General features: G+C 38.6%; 1 protein-coding gene across 14 annotated transcripts in view; it reads left to right on the top strand.

The window, feature by feature from the left end:
* Positions 1-215: 215 nt before the first annotated feature.
* Positions 216-20,699, top strand: part of Adgrl3 (adhesion G protein-coupled receptor L3) — a 685,889-nt gene continuing 665,405 nt past the window's right edge. For 13 of the 14 annotated variants that reach the window (XM_090343514.1, XM_090343522.1, XM_090343521.1 and 10 more), the window contains exon 1: positions 216-1,090. The gene's annotated coding sequence lies outside the window, so the exon portion shown is untranslated. Of the gene's footprint in view, positions 1,091-1,482; positions 1,571-20,699 lie in introns of those variants that run through there. The other variant, XM_090343513.1, reaches the window with a different exon arrangement.

Below are 20,699 nucleotides of genomic sequence, written 5' to 3'. Positions count from 1 at the left end.
ATCAGCCACCTCCCGGGCTCGGGGCTCGCCAGCCCCGGGGGACGCAGCCCTTGGCGGCGGCCCGGCTCCCGCTCTGCCCGCGCGCCCCGGCCGCGCTCCCGGGAAGGAGTTTGCGTGGCTCTGGCTCTGGCTCAGGCTTTCGGCGCGGGCTGCGGGCGCACAAGCAGACCCTGGGCTGGGAGAGAGCCTTGCCGAGAGGAGGAGGAGGTGGAGAAGGAGGTGGAGGAGGAGGAGGACGAGGAGGAGGACGAGGAGGAGGAGGAGGAGGGAGAAGAAGAGGAGGAGGAAGAGGAGGAGGGCTCGGCGGAGCCACCCCTGGCCCTCACGGCTCCCCCTACCTATCCCCCAAGTCCCGCTCGGAGGCGGAAAGGGGAGGACGAGGAAGAAGAAGAAGAAGAAGAAGAAGAAGAAGCCCGAGCCGGGGGGTGGGGTGGGAGAACGGGGTCTGAAGGCCGGCTGGGGGGGATGGTGGAAGATTTTTGGTCTCAGCAGCGTCTTTTCTTAAGCGGTGGCGGCCGCGGCAATTGGCGAGGGGAGGAGAAGCAGCCCCGGCTGTGACGGTCGCGGGTTCACCGCTGCCGTTCGCATCCCTGGGCCGCTGCTGGAGACCGAGCCTCACTCCGAAGTTGTGCAACTGTGGACTGGGAGAGACATTTGAACCCGCTTTCTTTCTTTCTTGTTCTCCCCCCCTTTTTTTTTTCTCTTATTTTGATTTTTTGTTTTTTTTTTCCTCGTTGCCCCGCTTGGGTCCCCTTGGTGAAGCGAGGAAAAACCTACAGGAAGAGGAGCATCTGGGTTCATTCTCCACCACCACCGCCTCCCCCTTGTCCTATGGCTGTGTAGCTGAAGAAAGGGACGGAAGACTTTTGTGTTGTTTCCCCGACTTGGCCTCTGCGCCCTCGGCTGGCTGCCCGCTCTGCGTGTTGGGTTATCCTCCCGTGGCGCGCGTGCTGGGGGTGTTGTCTTCGTGGGGGCCGCTCCATCGTTTGACCCAGGCTCCATGGCTGGATAGTGGAAGAACACGGCCCCCGCCTGCAGGTTGTTGTTGAGCTACTGATGGGTCGATCGCAGGCACCAGCGGTTCCGGAAGGTAATTTATTCTTCACACTCTTGGCTGATAGCGTTCGCCCCGGTCGGGCGCCAACGGCGGCGGGGCGGTAGAGCTTGAGGGGTACACTCAGCCTTCCACTCACACAGTCGCCTGCACACACGCGAGTGCACACACACACACACACACACACACACACAACTGGTCGTGATGCGGGGCGAGAAAGGAGCCTTTGGCTGGTGGGCGCTGGGATTTGGCAGGGGTTCGAGGTTCTTCCAAGCCATTGGGGATTTGGCGGTGGAGAATGATCAGGAGAGCCGGGGAGGGGAGATAGGAACGGCTGTCACCCCGAGGGTTTTCCCTCCCCTCTCACTCCAGTGCCATCCTCTGGTAGGGGTTAGAAAGCAGTCTGAAGACCCACACCCCACCCCTACCTTCCACGCTGAGCTACTCTAGGCGAGAGTGGGCTGGAGGACCCCGTGAGGAGCTAAGGCCCTAAGTGATGATGGAGGACGCAGAGTGGTGAGCCCGGGCGCTGTCCCCCCCCCTCGATGCCTGCTCCGGGGCATCCCAGGTGGCCAGGCTCGCCTAGGACTGGCCCCTGAGCGGTGGGAGCCTCTCTGCCACCCTGCATCTCCCTCCTGTTAGGTCCCCTTCACGCCACTGCCACTTCAGCTTAGACCTGCATGGCCAGGCTTTTGTTAGGCTGTGTCGGCTAGAGAATGCGGCCACTTTTGGTGGGTGGCTCCGGGGCTGAGCTGTGCCGGGGTGAGGGTCCCGGCGGAAGGGGGGGTAGTGAGTGAAACCATGCAGGCTCAGGCGTAGGGGTGGGCAGAGCCTTTGGTGGCCGGGTTACAGGTAGGGGAGGGGATAGGCGCCAGGGCGCTTCTCTGTTTCTGGCGGGAGAGGGAGAGTGTTAGGGTAGCAGCAGAGTGTTGGTGCTGCTGAGACCCAACCACTGGTCCTACTTCAGAGGTTGCAAGCTGAGTGTGCCAGGCGACCTGCAGCATAGGGATGTGTGTGTGTGTGTGTGTGTGTGTGTGTGTGTGTGTGTGTGTCCATCCATCCTGCCAGGGTTGACAATGGGGTCTCCGGCGTGTGTGTGTGTGTGTGTGTGTGTGTGTGTGTGTGTTGTCTGGGTGTGCTGTGCGCCTTCGTGCGCTCCCCCCCCCCCCCCCGCGCAGACAAGGAGATCTGATCTGGGATGGGAGAGCTGGTGCCACTTGAGTTGAGGTTGTGCATGCACATCGCCCGGGCTTCAGGGCTTCGTTTAACTGGAAAATCTGGTTGAGGAGGCTGAGGGGCCCTGGGTGAGGTGGTGAAGAAGCCTCTTGGTGTATGACTGCTTGGCTCCCTGACATGGGTGCGACGCCCAGGGAGTCATTGGGGCTCAGCTCGACGCCTCCAGGATTGGCTGTGAGGAGGATCTCACAGAGTCGTCCTCTCTTGCCCATTTGAAGTAGTCCGGTCAAGCCCCCGTGTCATGTCTGGCCACTTTTCTTGCTTGGGTGGAAGCGTGTCCTGCCTTTATTTATGGCTAGGGATGTAGCAGTTGGGCGAACTCAAGGCATGCGATCCACCTTGCGGGTGTCTCCTCCCTGCGTCTCCATGTGTGCCTGTCTGCAGTGGTTGGGTAGCTTTGTAAACAACAGTGTAAGCATCCTTGCCACGGTCCTTCCGAGCTGAACCTGCTGGTGTCTGTAGTGTTTACTTTCCTGGGTGGATTACTCATTAGGAAGTACAAGACTTCTTGCACCTCCGCTATTCACATCCTCCCAGCCAGCTGCTGAGAAAAGCAGGAGACACGAAGACTGTGGCAGGAAGGAGAAAGTAAATAAATTGCCTTCTGTGTTTTGTTCCGAATAGGCTGTATGCTAATTTTAGTGTCATCTGGGCTATCATCACTAGTTAAAGGATGCCATGGGAGTATATGCAAAGAACATTTCTTCAGAGATTCTTTTTTTTCTCTTTCAGTTTGGAGAATATTCTGAAATTTTCTATGAGCTATCAGAACTTAGCCAGATTTCCCTAATAAATAGTTCAATCTGTAGTGGATCTAACTGATCTAGAGTTCTGGTGCCACAATTATGGGAATGTGGAATACAAATGGTACTGTCAATTCCAGTATACTATAACCCAAAGCAGGTACCAGATTTGTGAAGCTGAGTGGTATTTGTGTTGAAATTCCTCTTAGCATTTTCGAGTCTAATCTTTTCTCCTTAAAGTCACCAAAGAAAAGGCAAAAACATGTAAGGATAATATTTTACTCAATGTTACTTTTGCAAAGATAACTGCTTTTAGACCTTAACGAATAAGTAAATCCCTCAGTTCTAGACTAAATGTTTTGTTGTATGTTGCAAATGGCCATGTTCTGCTTTGTTTTACATGTAAGTTCTGCAAATTGGTATTTTGAAAAATCATATTAGTTCTGCCTCCTCCTCCTCCTCAATCTACTTTTATCTTGACTTCTTGTAAATCTTATGTTGCAGTAGAAAAGTCCTGAATCAGTGATGCCTGATTTTGATTAAGTTTTTATAAGAGATAGTGCTAGTGGAAACCCTACTAGAAAACTTATGGAGTTATGATTTCAGTCTTGAAAATCTAGCTACTTGTATCTGTTTCATTTCTAAAGGGTTTGAGGAAGTCTTTGTACTTGCACACATTTCCGAGGGGTTGATTGTTTTGCTCCTATTTTAGAAGGACTGATCACCATGATTCCCAGTCCTTTCATGAAAAAAAATATATTAGATCTGATCTGTTCTTTGTTTCCTAGCAGCATGTGTTTCCAGGCAGTCATACATTCCACAGGTCCTGATGTCATTAGAGCTGTATCTGTCAGTGCATTGCTCTGTCTTTAGTTGAAGGTGAATGTGTCAGTGTTTGAATGCCATTCCATAGCATTACTTTTCCACTAAATATTCAATGACCTGCTCCATTGGACTGTACGATTGAGTGGATTACTACACCTTCTGGGTAGGAGGAATGTTCACTAGGAAGGTTTATAGGAACAATTTGATTTTTTTTAAGATAGAGATGTTAGGCTGCCTCAAGCATCTCTGAACAGAGAAGTGGTAAGCCAACCTGTGATTTTTCTGATGAGTGAAATGCTTTTAATGTCTGTGGAGGTTGAATAGTGAGATGATTCTCCTTCAAATTAACAGCCCTCCTCAAGAATATGAATGGAGGGTCTTTCAGAAGGGATTTTCTTATTAATGTTCTTCGTACAGCTTGCTGATTTAAATATTCCTATCCTGAGGGAATAATAGCAAGCATGGCACTTCCTGGCTCCAGCTGCCGTGTCTGGCAATGCTTCTAGTATGCAGGATAGGCAAATTTCTTCATGGACTTGATTTACCTTTGATTCCCTTTGTGAACAGTAGCCAAAAAACTCACGAATCATAGACATAAAAGATTACAAAATCATAAGGATTGAAGTGAATCAAAGGATATAATACAAAACTGAATTTTTTCTCAGCTTTTATCGGGATCACTTTAGGATTTGGTTGAAACTCTTTTTGAAAAGGACTAAGTAGAAGTTACTGTTAAAAATGGGATGATTGGGCTCAGAAAGCAGCAAGAAAAACCAAGAGCAAGTTTTTTGTTTTTGTTTTTGTTTTTTTTTGTATTTAGGATCAAACAGTGATATAAAGAAATGTTGTGCTGTTTTAGCATGGTGTGAACCATATTGAGAACATTGGGAATTAAAGCAAGAGAACCTTCTTTTTAAGTTTGGCAAATGGCTATTTTGCCTTTGATTATTTACATTTGCATTCCATTCAAAATATGCATTTGCTCACTTTGTGCTGAACTCTGAAGACTGAGGCTATATTGTAACTCAGAATCTCAGGATTTGTTTGCCCCCAAGGACATGTGAACACTGGCTTTACTGTTGCATTTAAGTCTTTTGCTTTAATGCAAATTCATTTGTTTAAAGAGTATCATATTTTATAATAAAATAATAGAACAGTCAAGTTTAAGGTCTTCCATATACTATTCTTTCATTCTCTCTGTTTCACACACTCTCTCTCTCTCTCTCTCTCTCTCTCTCTCTCTCTCTCTCTCTGTCTCTCTGTCTCTCTCTCTCTCCCTCTCCTTCTCCCCTCTCCCTCTCTTTCCTCTCCAACACACACATACACACAAAACACATGTTATTTATCCATGCAGAAAAGAGTCCAAATTTTTCACTCACTGTGATTTTGTTTTTAATGTTTATTGGCAGTTGATAAAGTAGTTTTTGTATCTCCATAAATATATGCATGTTTACTCAGATATACAGATTTTCTCCAAATAATATTTTTCCTTATCTGAGTAGCAATAAATTTACTCTTCTACTCTATTAATATCCAACTAGAATGTTTTTAATTGTGAAAAATTCTAATGCTATCACCCCCATAAAGTATAAAAAAAGAAAACGAGTTGGCTTTTTCCAATGGTAATTGTACTTCTCCACTTATTAGAGGGGCTGGGCAGGTGAAGATTAGTTCTTTCTGTATCGAGTAATGATATATTCCATGAATCATATTTATTTATTTATTTTGGCAGGGTGGTTGTTTGATATTATTTGTAGTATTAGGGATAGAATCCACAGTATTGTATATTCTAGACAATCACTGTACCACTGAGTCATATCCTCTACCCCTAAGATTATATGTCTTAATCAGTTATGCTTTGCCTGTCTTACTAGCATTAAAGCATCAACTACTATTACTTGATTTTAATGTTTATCAATATCACACAAGTACTAGAAAACAGATGAAGTAAGGATTTGCCCTATAATACTCAGTCATTTAAGTGGAATGTTGTTAATGGTAATCTTGTATTGAAAACCATTTGTGGAATGAGAAAATGAATTGCCTAACTGAATATTTTTATCTTGTAAGCCTTGTATTCCTGAATAATGTTGTTATCTCAGTGGCTTCAAAGTTTTGGTGAATAATGTGGCTCTCAGATCCTTTCAGAGGGCCCACAAAAAGAAAAATAACACTGTTTAAATGATTCTTACATGTCTCCTACCATTCATTCTAATATTATAACTGTGAAGAAAGTATATGATATGTGATGACATCATTTCTTTGATACTTTGACATCTGTCCTTTATGTATTCTCAGGTTTTCAGATTTTCCCAGTTTATAAATGTATAAATTGTAGTAGCTATAGGCTACATAGTGAAAGGATATTTTCACTCATGATTAGTGTAAAAGAATTCTGGGATAGGGGCCTGGAGTTTGGCCTAGTGGTTAAAGTGCTTGCCTAGCATGCATGAAGACCCAGGTTCGATTCCTCGGTACCACATACATAGAAAAAAGCTGGAAGTGGTGCTGAGGCTCAAGTGGTAGAGCTCTAGCCTTGAGAAAGTCCAAGGACAGTGTTCAGACCCTGAGCCCAAGCCCAGGACTGGCAAAAAAAAAAAAAAAAAAAAAAAGAATTCTGGGATAAACATGATGGGTGAAAATATGTTAAACCTTCCCTAGCTCTGTTTCCTTTTGTATATACATCACTTATCTGACCATAAAGCAAACCACCTAGACTTAGCAGGCAAGTACATTTTCTATCTTTCTAAAGAGCCAGCATGTTGGTCATTTTAGTTATCATTTAATTGGAAAAATCAAGAGGTTCTGTTTCTTAAAGTTCCAATAGTGAACTGTCTCCAATATACTCCTATGACTGGTCCTAGCGTGGCAGCAAAGGAGTTAATTTGGAAATAGAAAATCTATGAAGCGAGGGTAGATACTCTTCTATCTAGAAAGTTGTAGAGACGACGAGGAGCATGCTAGAACAAGTTTTGAGAAGATGTTTGATTTTGGACAAAACTCTGATACTACTACCTTCAGTTATTGCCTTAATTTTCCCCTTGTATCTTTTGCTTTGTGTTTTATTGTTTGTTTTGGGGCCATTACTGAGGCTTGAACTCAGGGCATGCCCTCTGTCCCTTCATTTCTTTGCTTGAGGCTGGTGGTTGAGCTGTGGATCCACTTCCTACTTTCAAAAATGTACTGTTTATAGTATGTGATAAATATGTAATGAGTAAATATATAGTAAGAGCTTAAAATAGTTTTTGGCACATATTAAGAGATAATCATTTTCTTCTGCCATAATAATAATTATAACTATTATTATTATCATTGTCATTATGACTAGGATCTCACGAGGGCCTGATGAAGCTTTTGTTAATTTCCCATGTGATTTATGGATGCAGTTTTGTTTCACATCATTCATTGCATTAGAGTCTGCCTTAAAATGTGGCTAAATTTAAAAATTTCATATAAATCATAATCTTCATTTTAATTGGTCATTTCAAAACTCGTGGAGACTTAGTAGCACTTTTTAATAGGAAGAATGAATAAAAACACCTTTGTTAGCTTGAGCCAAGTTTGAAGTTGAGTAGTGAGAAATGAATACCCAATTAAAATTAGGTTCAAAGACCCTAATTGAATATTTATGTATCCTGGGAATTATTAGGGAGGAAATCACTTTTCTGAAGTGAAATCAAGACGACTCACTACACACTTAATCTGTTAATCACTGTCTAAGCACCACAACAAGCCATTTCAGTGAAAAGGATTCTCTGGGTAATTATATACTATAGCTCAGCCTGTTTGTGACTGGTGATAGGCCTAAGGAGTAAAAGGAGCTCCACATACAGATTAGCTGTACTAGATACTTAGGTTTAACTGGAGAATTGAATTACTTCTGAACAAGATGCTTTAACAATCTTTTGAAAACTTGTAAGTGTATAAATATAAATATATATATATATTTACCCACACACATATATAATATCTCTACTATCTGTCATCTTCGACCTTTAACATCTTGGTAGATTCTGTTCTAGTAGTACCATAGAAACTTAATTGCCACTTATAAATAGGCATCCATAGGAACTGTTCTTCATTATTAACTTTCCCCCCAAACCCTTATATGGTCTCTATGGTAAAGACACTTGAATATGATCTCCCATGTACAAGTTTTGAGCTTTACCAACTCTGTGAAATGGAGATAACATCCAAATTGCTGGTTTAGGGAGCATAATAAGAGTGGATATCAAATTATCGGATAGAATAAGTAATGCAGAATACCTGTTATTATTAGTCATTGTATTATTAGAAATGCCCTCGAGTGCCATCATTAAGAAACTTAGCTAAATTAAATATTATTTTCTTAATTGAAGAGTTCTTGATGAGCTATGAAAAACAATAGCATTTTCTTAAGTGATTGAAAAAGATTTTGTGTTTCTGATTTGTCCTTTTTGTATTCTTTCCCTCTCCTATTTTACCCCCAACCTTTCGAATATTTTTTTCCCTGAGTTTCTTTTTAATCTTAAAATGTTAGGCTTTGTTACTAATTCAACACCAAATATTGTGACAGAATGAATGAAATATTTATGATGTTCATCAAGCACTGTGCCTGAAGATTGACTTTAAATCATATAGAAGATAAAAATTAATTCAAACTTAAGACATTTAAAATTAAACAGCTAATTCCCTCTCACATGTTGTCCATGTGTCTTTAGGAGCTAACTGCATCAGGCATTTCTGTAATGTAATCACATCAAGTTCATATAGAGTTTTGAGATGCACAGCTTTTGTTTTTGAAGGGCAGGTATTTCCAAAGGAACCCTCAAAATTTAACTCCCCACAGTTACCATAAGGAATAAAAGTACCACTTAAAACAAAGTCCAAAAGTTTAGAATAAGCATCTAATCTACAAAAAAGGAACATTTGACAAAGGAGGTAGGAAATGCATGAAAAAGTAAACTGCAGATTGGACAACGAACTGAATAAATTGGACCAGACTTAAGTAATTGAAAAGTATGACCCAAGAAAATAGGAGCCAAGTAAAAAAAAAAAAAAAAAAAAAAGATACCCCCTTCTGTTTGATCAGCTTGTGTTGATGTTTATGCGTCCTGCAGAGCCAGAGTGTGTTACTATTCAGGACAACCCCAGTGGTTCACAGTAGCCTGAGCCTGTGAGAATAGGGAGAGACTCAAGCCCAGTTTTTGATGTTCTGCATGGGTGGGTAACTTGAATACTAAAATGCATTCCATTGACAGCTGACCCTGTAAGACGTTTTTCCAACAGTCTCCTGTTTTGTTTTGTTTTGGTTTGTTTTGCCCCCTCCCTTTCTTTTCCTCAAAGCTCTTGCAAATAAATAGTTTTGGATAAGAGGAAATGGTCCTGACTGATAGTCATCTTTTTGTATGAGATTTTCTTGTTGGCAGGAATACAAGGGCCAACTGGTTTATATTAGAATCTTTTTTTCTCCTTCATTTTTTTTTAGTTTCCTTATTCTTCAGTGGCTGATGGTGGTTGTTTGTACCTTGACTAAGAATACTGATTATGACTTCAAGGAGTCAACAAAGACCCTATTGAGAAATAGCTTTGTGCTAACACAAGCATGTGTGTATCTAGCCTTCCCCCTTTACTTTATATTGACTTTAAGTATTTAATTAAAGCTGCCTTTGAGTTCTATTCATATTATTCATAGTAGCTGACAATGAGGAACAACTATGGAAGCCATTTTCTTTGAAAATAATATATTGATTTTTTTTCCAGTTCTAGTTAAATTTGATTTTCAATAACTTTCATGCATCGTGGTGAAGTCTTATTTTACAGTCATTCTGAAATGATGAATATTTTATGATAGAATATTTTCTTTTAATTTCAAAGATAACTGCAGCTAGCTGTAGGCTTAAATGATCAATTTATTGAGAAGTTATTGTGTTTTTACCTAAAGAGCCCTAGAGAGGAATGGAAGTTTACCTGGGCATCCAAACAGCTTAGTACCTTGCATAGCATTAGGCTGCTTCTTCAGTGGTAGCCACATCCAGTAGATCATATTTTCTATCTGGTTACTGAATTATTTCCCTTTCACCACAGTTGGAATACTACATTTTGAGAGACTCTTAAGCAAAAGTTCTAAAATATGAAAGGTTTTTACTGTAAAATTTGACAACTTTTGATTCACCAATATGAAGCCTCAGGGAGAAAATTTCTCACCTGACATATCCTTAGATTCCTTACATGCCAACAAAACAAAGGCACATTATTCTTTTGTTCTTTTAATTGCCTTCATTCAATATGAATAAAGTGTGTTGGAGCATAAATCAATTTTATGTGTGTACTTAGGTTCTCATTCTATTTTTAGATATTGCAAAAAGATAAAGTGAAAACAAAAACAAAAAGCCCAAGCACTTCTGATCCCCAGTGCTGGGATAAATCATTAATGCCAAACCTGTACCATCTATTTAATGCAGTCATTGAGGGTATTTCTGTTCCTCTGGTAGGACAGATTGTTAGTTTGGAGAAGGAAAGGCTTGATTGTGAGAAGGATACTATTTGCATAAAATGGAAAAATGGAAACCCTGCTGATAACTCTGTGTATCTACTAAAGTGCTCCCTTGTTAACCCAGACAAATCTAGCCTTAGGAGAAATGTTTAGGAAAGTAATTGACAGTGGGTTGAATTTATTTCTTATAAGTATTACAGAGGATCTTGAACAATAATTCTTTAGTCGGTCACAGTGTCAGCTCCCGAGTCTGCACTGTGTCCCTGACCGGTCAGTTCACCATCTATTTCCCCTGGCTGGTCAGTTCACCATCTGCTTCTCCAATAAATTCACCTTTTTTTGTGAGACTGTCTCTGTGTGGTGGACTCTGGTGGGATGTGGAATCCCCACCTGGAGGGGTGTGGAATCCCCTCCTCTTGACCCCATAACATTTTTGGTGCATTGGCCAGGAAGAGTCCTTAACCACAGGGTGATGTGTGGGTTTGAGTCCCACCAGTGGATGTGGAATCCCATCGATAGCGTCAGACCTAAGAGAGTCTCTGATTATCCCCGAGGAATTCTTAACCATCTTTTTGGGGGAAGTCACTCGGGTGAAAAGTAAAGGCCTCCGGAGATAAGTAGAAGTCGGTCAACCGCTCTGTATTTCTGTACTTCTGGAAAGTGCACTGTGGCCTAAAACAGAGAGGAAAAAGCTGGACGCAGCAAGCTCTCTAAGGCTGGGGTGGTCAAGGGAAGCCTTGACTCCCTTGTGGAGGTTCCTATTGGGAGGGATGTGGAATCCTCTCCCAGGGACCATCAGATCCTTGGCGGGAGCAATATGGAATCCCCTCCCAGGACAGAGGTGATACTGAGTCTTGTCAGAAACGAAAAACTCTTGCCCCCCTGATAGCAGTTTTTGCAGGTAGGATGGCCTTGGCCAGCCGGCTGCCAGAGAATGGAAGTCTCCACGGGAGAGGCGCCCCCTGAGAGTTTTCAGGGCCCCAGGTGTCTTCCTCACTCTAACTGCTGCCAGGCATGCCATCAAAATTTGGGGGAACTTAAAGGTCTCTGTTTCTATCTTGTTTTGTGAGGTGTTTGTGTGTGTGTGTGTGTGTGTGTTGTCTGGTTGTGTTTTCAAAATTGGTACCAGTCCTAAATATGGATCCTTGTGATTTTTGTGAGTGTATGTCTTTGTTATTTACTTGAACCGTTTCTGGGTCTCAGGCCTGGTATGGCTGCTCCCATGTGGCTGCAGTTGTAACAAGTCCTGGAAAAATAAATTCCAGCTAAGTTGCCTTGTAAAAAATTTTGTCTTGTATCTGGTTCTCACCTGCAAGAGTAAAATTGGCAAAGCTCTCTTGACACAAACTTCCGGAAAATGTACGGCCCATATTAATTTTGTGTGCTTTAAGATCTTTGAGTATGAATGTGTGTGAACGGTGTGAGTGAACATGTTCAAGGTTAAATTGTCAGCATGCTGAATAAAACAATGGATTAATTTATACTTGAAACAAAAAGGCAATTGGGCGAATCTAAACTTCAAGAAAAGTATTAGGTTTGAATGTTTCCGATGTCTCAAAGGATTACTGCATTGTTTTAAAGAGGAACTGGTAAAAAGTATTTTTCTAAAGATCCTGAAATCTGCATTTAAAAAAATCTGGTATTGTAATGCATAGAGCTGTTTACATTGTAAACATTGTATCCTGTTTAGCCCAGAGACATTAGGGAATTAGGAATTTATTTCCTTAAAGTTTGGAGACATGAATTAGAGATTTAAATGTGAATTTGTTTATCAATGTCAGAAACTTTGCCTGTCTTTTAAAATTGTTTAGGTAATCAAATGCCAAGAGATAGGCCGGGGAAAACTTAGGATAGTCCTGTGTGACCATTTTTGGGGGTGAGAGGTGAACTGGCTAAGGTGCAGCTCTGGGTTCCCACGGTGGAAAAGGCCCTAAGGGAGGGTCCACACTGTTGAAAGAAAATAAGCTGGCATGAAGGCTGTTCACTAAACCTGGTCAGATGGACTGAGTGGATCATCTTCGTCCTTTTGCTTTGCAGACTGACACTGAAAATCTGATGGTAAAATGTGGGTAATGTGATTAGTATTTTAAAGGAATGTTTAAAAGTTAAAAAAATAATAATTCTTTACTCATTGTAACCAGAAAAACAAACCAGAGCCTACAAATCAAGGGGTTCTAATCTTCAGGTTAAGGTTAATAAACTCTAAGAAGTCATCAAAGCTCTGCATAGGTAAAAGCAAAAACAAATAACCCAAACATCTAAAAAAAGTCACTTTATAGTAGCACTGTGTGTTGTTCTGTCTTTTAATGGTTCCATTGCTATTGTACAAGGCCAAACAGGAGAGACAGATTCTGTTTTGGTGACTCAGAGTTGTGAATTTTTCCTACACATGCTTAAAAATTGCAGAGAATAATGCTGATCTTTTAAGTTTCATGTCCATTATTTAGAGACTTCATCCAAGTACACAGAACTCCCAAAATGTTCCCTCTGACAGCATTCAAGGTAGTCTTAACTCATGCATAAACTCCAGTGGCCATCCGTGCTAAAAAGAAGCACATTGGTTCTAAATTGAAAATGGAGATTGCCCCGAATGAGTTATCTGCAAAGAAATGGAAGAAAGAAAAACTTATGGTAAAGGAATAAGCACAGTGTAAAATGAATGCAAACAGACGTAAAAAAAGATAGGGTTTATATATATGTATACATCCGTTTATAGCATTAATTATTTTCTTTTGCTAGTGTACTTATTATGTCATGTTAACAATGTGAATATATGTTTATTCAAGTAAACCTTCTGTTTAGGGACAGATTTTCCCTATATGAAGTATTTGAAATAATCAAGCTTTATACCTGCCCAATGTATATAATGGAATATGAAATGTGAATAATGAAAATATGAACCTATGGAAACATAGTTATATGTGATTGGATATAGTATATCCAGTCTATACAATAGTCATTTATGTAATGGTCATCTGCCATGAATCTAATATTAAAAACTTCAGAGTCTAAGTACAGGCTAACATAAAGACTTAATCATATGAAATAAACTAGTATTATGTATAGAAGTATAGAGTGCTAAATATACTGTTGCTCATGTTTCTTTATTTAACTTGAAAGTTATATTGACTTTTCATTTACTAAATAAAATCAGTGTAAGTAATATCACACAAAGATTATTTGGAAGAACTGTTAAAGGTTTGCAAAAACCTCCAAGACATGTGAAAGGGTATCAATGTATGGGAATTAATGCACCATCTATCTGGCAAATATCATGTAACCCTTCTATTAATTACAATAAAAAATATATGAAAAAAACCTTCATTAGAAGAACTCCCATATAATATGTGAGAAAAGGTTTCTGTGACCTTAGTTATTGTTGCAAATCTTCTGAGAAGGAAAAACATTAAAAATCAGTATGTTGTCAACATTGTAATTTTTGAGACTTGACATTATTAAGCAAACTTAGTTGTCCCCCCCCCACACACTCCTTCGGTGCATTTGATTAAATGTGTGATTTTATCTTGGTAAAATAGCCTGCTGGGCTGCAGACAGTACTGATCAGAAGTGAAATTTGCTTAGAGCCTCTGAGCAGACATTTATTCAATGAGACCTTTCTTGAATAATAGATGATTGTGAGATAGCTGTGATGTGTGTGTGTGGTGTGTGTTCTATCTTGAATTCAGGGAATATTGGGAAGGAACGACAACAGAAGTAATGGTATATGAAGGAATGCTTTAGGTTTATAAATGAGATATTAACCTGCTCTGTTACAAATGAACAAAAGAGTATCACTGTAAGGAGACAGTGCATGGCTCTGTGGGGTTTTGTTTTAGTAATCTTCTTTGAATTTTTTTCCCTATGTGATGTATTTTGATCTGGGATGAATTTTTACCTATTATCTCAGTGTTACCTTCTATGCTATTTTGATTTTATTTGAGTCTTAGTAATGACTGTGTTTGGTTTCCATTCGTCCTTACCTATGCAGTTTATGGTATTTTCTGAAATCATATTTATTCTATTTTCTCTTTATAGTATATACTCACATTGAACATAGTGACACAAAGTTAACACGGTTATTATTCAGTATACTATAACATAATGGTTGCCCGGAATGCTCATAGACCATTTCATACTTGTGCTTTCAGTTTGGTTATTTATATTCATATGGTATTTGTATGTGTGTACTTGTTTTCATGGAGCTATATATATGTGTGTAGTATATAAATATACTACATATATAGTATATACTATATATACAGTATATATTATATAGTTACTTATATAAAAATGTATATATTATATAAGCTATATATAGTATATAAACTGTATATAGAAGCAATTTTTTCCAACTTCCTAGTGTCATTAGTTTTGTAAAGAATTGTTCTTAAAATTAAGTTTATTGTTTATCGAAGAAGTTGTACAAAGGGCTTCTAGTTCAACACACCAGTTTATCACTACAGTGCATCTGTAGGTAGATCTCATCTATTTGTAGTGCACCTTCCTTTCAATACTATCCTAATGGCAAAAGTCCCCAATTGCTGTTTGAATATTACTACTTGGTTTTAGTGCCCAGAGAGCTCAGTGCTTGTTGGTCCTCTGAACAGTTTGTAAAATATTTTTCTTTAGAATGCTGTCAGATTTTTATACATAGCAGCTATCAATTCTTCATTGGGCAAAATGGTGGCCTTTAGTAATTCTTAACACTTACTAAGTTATATATGTACCAATGCATAAAAACCAATGCACCAGTCTAACAAGAGTCAACAAAAAGTATAAATTTTGTGGACATGGAATTTATCATCAGTTCTTACATCACTGAATTTAACACAACATTAAAACACAACATACAATGATTCATTAAGAACTAAAGTCAGAAAAAGACTTTATATCCTTATAAACTTTCTTCATTTCTTTCTGTTCTGAATAGATGACATATCTGTTCAGTTTATCTACAGCGTCAGGTCAACAAAACTTCCTTTTACCAAACCAGCTGTAGAATACCAAATTGGTGATTTGATTATTCTTTTGAAATTTAGTATGAACAGGTAGCGTAAATTATCAGCACACACATTTAAACTAAGTGACATTTGTCTATAAAAGAACACGGAAGTCAGGTTAAAAAAGTATGTAACAGAACATTGTGGTCAATAATTAGTAAAAGTGAATGCAAGGTTGGCTTTCTGTAATCTTCAAAGCTGTCTGTAAGGAGGATAATTAGGTGAAAAAAAAAGAAAGTGAGGTGTTCAGTTATGCTTAAGAAACTGAGAGGAAAGCATCACACATGTAATGTCAATTGTTATTAGTTTCATACTAATGTAAATACTAATGCTGAATCTGCTTTTATTTGCTCATTCTTTAGGTAGAAGAAATAACATTTGTACTTTAAATGATATGACTAAAACCTCTGCTGACAATTGTAAAGACATAGATTTCAGATATAGTTCTAACCATCAGAGATAAAATTTAGTTTTCTCTTACTGTCTGTGCCAGAGCATTCTTAAATTATAGAATTTAATTGATAAGTAAAGAGTTTTGTAACTGCAGGAATGTTACTGCAGGATTTTTAATTTCCTCATCTTGATACTACAAAGCTCTCACACAAATCATATAACTCCTCTAGATGTATTTCTGTCAACTAACTAGGGAGACCTATTTTGACTAAGGACAGGATAGATTTCCTTTTCTCTCTAAAATGTAAAAAAAAATACGATGGTACTAATGAGACACTGTGGAAAATGAACTGTCCATATTTTAAATGGAGACAGGAGGGAAAAATTGGAAGAGAGCAAGAGAAGGGTGTGGTTAAAAAAGAATTGCATTCAACTGTAACCTTTCTGTAAATAAACTGTAATAACAAAAATATTAAAAAAGGAAAAATAAAAAACAAAATGTCCAAATAGCATAGAAAATAGGAATGCTTATTATCATAAAATACCCACAAAGATTGACAGAGCTCAGAGGCAGAGTTTTTGCCTCGTATGTGTGTGACCCTGTGTTCAATGTCCAGCATACCTGTGTGTGAATGCACACAAGTCTCATAAACATCCATAAATAATTGAATACTCCTGTTTAAGGTACTATTAAAAATCAAACGCATCACTTATTAGAGCTCAACAGGTATTTGACTTTATAAGACATTGTATACTTCATCTTCCTTGAAGCACTAAGGCACAATAATACTACAAGTAATAGTAGCATACGTAAAAGGAGAGCATTGGTTAAATATTCTTTTGTGATGATTGAAAGAGAAAGTGACAAACACGATATTTTTGTTAAAATATAAAAGCTCCAGTAAATTTCTCTCATATTTCTACTACACCTGTAATCCTAGTGTTTAGGAATCTTCTGAAGAGGGATTATAAATTGGAGACCAGATGGGTCTACAGATACCCTGCCTTATACCTTCCCAATCCCACAGAAAAATAGTACCAAGATTTGCTGTTGATTCACAAAATGATTTCGGCATTTGATATTATTCTTTGTATATCATTTCCTTATGTTTGCATATTAAATATTTTTGTACCTAGAGGATTACTATCAAGGAGACTTCAACATGTCCTCATTTATAAAGCAGTTACCTGCATTGAATATTGAGTACTCACTATGTTTCTTTAGTCTTTTTTCTCACATAACTGAATTTATCTCCATAAAATTATTATTCATGATTTCAAAATTTCACCATTATATTTAGCCCTAGATTTACAAATGGTTTGTTTTGAAAACATTAAAAATGCATACATGGAAAACAAAATACAAATGCAAAACATGTCTATGAATGAAAGGCAAGGAATGAACGTAGAATAATCATAATTTAAATTTTTTTATTGTTGGAGTGATATACAGAGGGGTTACAGTTATGTTTATCAGGTAGTGGATACATTACTTTATGAACATTGTTACCCTTCTCCATGTTTTTGAAAGACCATAATTTTAAGAATTGGGGAAAGAAAACATTCATCCTTCCTGTATATAAGACCAAAAGAGTTACTTAACTTTTACACATTTCGATTTCCTTTGTTAGGATGGGCATAACAATGCTTCCCTTTTAGACTCATGGTGAGGATGATGGACATGAAATACAGAACACTGTCTTAGATTTATGTCAATGTTTGATAGATGATAGCTGTGTTGCTCTTGTGAGTTTTCCCATTCTTTTGTCATTGACTTTCCTGCTTGTTGCTTAGGGGACCTTTATTTTCTGTAGTTCATTAAAGCCTAACACCATAAACTCATTAATTCTATCCTTAAGTCAGCTGTTTGTGGGGTGCTGAGGATATAAGGGGTATGCCACAGCAAGGAAGAGCCTCTGACTTTTTGGCATCGCTGAAAGACATAGGTTTTAAGCAGCATTTAGACATCTGTTGTTTATTTATATTTTTAAATTCCACGTAAGTGCTGTAGAGGACAAGTCCAGGTTGAGAAGCTTTGAAAATTTAGGAACAGAGTCAGATCTGGTGAGACATAGGGTGCAAGGGAAACCTGAAATGGCTTCCTAACACAAGTCACCTTTTAAATGAGTTAGGCAGCTACTTTCTGGGCAGTCTCAGGAATGTGAATGGCCTGCTACAAGTTCTATCACCAGGAGCTCAGCACAGACCCAAACACATTCCTGTAGAGGTGGTTACCAGAGAAGAATAAAGGAAAGAGACAGAAGAAAGAAAGAGGGTGGATTTGGCAATATGGATAAGTGTGAGTTTTTATTCTAGTTTTATAGAGAAATTGAGTTAGCGTAGAGATGGCCTTCACATTAGTTCACTAGCTGGTATATATAATTTTAGACAGTAGTACGCTCTGTATCATTGATCATGCTCTGTAGATTTGAGATGAAGAGGGATAATTAGGTGATACACAAATGCCAAAACTCAGGTTCTTAGTTTAGCCTTAGGTACATGTATCTGTGCATTGTGATTGAAAGACAGCTTGGCTTACAGGGAAGTTGTTCCTCTCATCATCCTGGGTTAACATCTCAGCACCTTGGGTCTTAAAGATATGTGATCTTTTGCCAATCAGAGATGCAGAAAGGGAGAAATTGGTTTTAGGAATGCTAATGAAATGTTCTGGCAGTAAGAGCAGTTAATTAGTGATTTGGAAAACAAAGATCTAGAGAAATCTTTTTTTCAGAAAGTAAAGAAATGAAGATAGTTTCCTGAAAAAGAGAATGTATAATTACAGAGATTCTATAATATATTTGCATTTTGAATGATATATATACATATATATATTGTATATATATTATATATATATATATTATCAGATAGATGGGCCCTGGTGGTTAAGGCCTGTAGTCCTAGCTACTCAGGAGGCTGAGATGTAAGAATTGTGATTTGAAGCCATCCCTGGACCTTGAGACTCTTATCTCCAATAAACCACTAGAATACCAGGAGTGGAGTTGTGGCTCAGAGTGGTAGAACACTAACCTTGAGCAAAAAAGCTCAGGAACAGTGCCTAGACCTTGAGTTCAAACCCCAATACTGACAATCAGTCAATCAACCAGCTCAAATGTTGGAACTATATTTAATTTAATTAAGAGAGTTCAAACCACAAAGATCATTTGTTTTGCTCAGTGATTTATTTACAAATCAGATTATAGAAGTTACTCAATGGAATTTGTATGTTAACAATACTTAAAAAGACAATAGTACTTTTGTCTTGAACCACTATAATGCTCCGAAACTCTGAATGACAAAAGCAAATCTTGAGAGACTATTTAAAAACTTCACATTGATTTTAGTAAGTTTTCTTTTTTCTTTCTTTTTTTTGCCAGTCCTGGGGCTTGAACTCAGGGCCTGAGCACTGTCCTTGGGCTTTACTCAAGGCTAGAGCTCTACCACTTGAGCCACAGCACCATTTCCAGTTTTTTCTATGTATGTGGTATCGAGGAATCGAACCCAGGTCTTCATGCCTGCTAGGCAAACCCCCTAATTTTTACATTTTTTTTCTTCTTGTGTGCTACTCTCAGATTTTTCATTGCTTTTTGTTGTATCCTTTCCTTTTTGCTATTACTGGGGTTTAAAATCAAGGTTCTGTTTTTATGTGGGCTTGCTGGCTCACATCTAGTTCTTTACCATTTAAGTATTGTTTTGAGCCTAGCTTTTTGCTGGTTATTTTGGAGATGAAGTTTTATGAGTTTTCTGCCTAAGATAGCTTTGAAATAAATTCCCATGACTCTCACCCTGCTGATGAGCAGGGATTAAACACATAATCCACTGGTATTTGCTTTTGTTTTATCTTTTGTATGATTTATTGCATTCTGGAATGTCTTTTAAAATTGTGTTTCTTGACATATATATTTGTAATATACATATATATATATATATATATATAGAGAGAGAGAGAGAGAGAGAGAGAGAGAGTATGTGTGTGTGTGTGTTTGTATGTGTGTGTATTTGGTGTCAGTCCTGGAGCTTGAACTAAGGACCTGAGAGTTGTCCCTGAGCATCTTTTGTTCAAGGCTTGTAGTTTATCACTTGAGCTAAACTTCCAGTTATTTTTGTGTATGTGCTACTGAAGAATCAAACCCAGGGCTTTGTGCATTGTAGTTGAGCATTCTACCACTAGGCTATGTTTCCCAGCCCAGAATTCCTTACATTTTTATGTCCTGCAGTATGTGAGTACATATAATAGTTTTTTTTTTTACTTTAAGATAATTCATAACCTGTATTATGGATGTGCATAAAGTATGGAAGATAGACATACTATGTGAAATGCTTTCTATGGTTTAAACGACATAAATTTTAATAAGTGTTATTGTATCATGAGATTATTGATTTTCAAAAATGGGCCTTAAAACCCAATGGATCTGAGCAGAAATGGAGACTGTATTAAAACAGTTTGCAACTTTGTATAATACCTTAAAGGTCAGACAAATCACTGAATCCCAGGGTTGATATGTCTATTTCACAGGTGGGTTCTGAGGAGTCCATTAGATACATGTAATGCATTGAGAAAAAGATTTGGACATTTTATGTAAGAGTCAGATAAGGAAAATAAATTCTGTCAACTTGCTTCACAGTGGCTTGGACTGATTTTGTGTGTTTTCCTGTCTCTCTCCTTTTCCTTTCTCTTCTTGGCTTCCAATCTTTTTACAAGATCTTAGCTTCCAGTCTTTTTGTAAGATCGACATCACATTTTATATCTTGCTTTCAGTCTTCCTGGCCTACTATTTAGAGTCATTTTGTCAGAGTATTTCATGTATATCAAATATCTCTTTTTAAATCTCTGACTTATTCTGAAAATAATGATTATCTCAGAATTTGTGATATACAAAGGAAAACAGGACCACCTGTAGGTACTGCCAGATAAAAATGACACAAATTCCTTTAATACTTAGGCCTAATATCCACACATATGTAGGTATATGTAC

This window comes from Megascapheus bottae, chromosome 13 (genome assembly GCF_031878675.1).
Source record: "Megascapheus bottae isolate mThoBot1 chromosome 13, mThoBot2.hap1, whole genome shotgun sequence".
NCBI lineage: Eukaryota > Metazoa > Chordata > Mammalia > Rodentia > Geomyidae > Megascapheus > Megascapheus bottae.
This window is presented reverse-complemented; position numbering and strand designations above follow the sequence as displayed.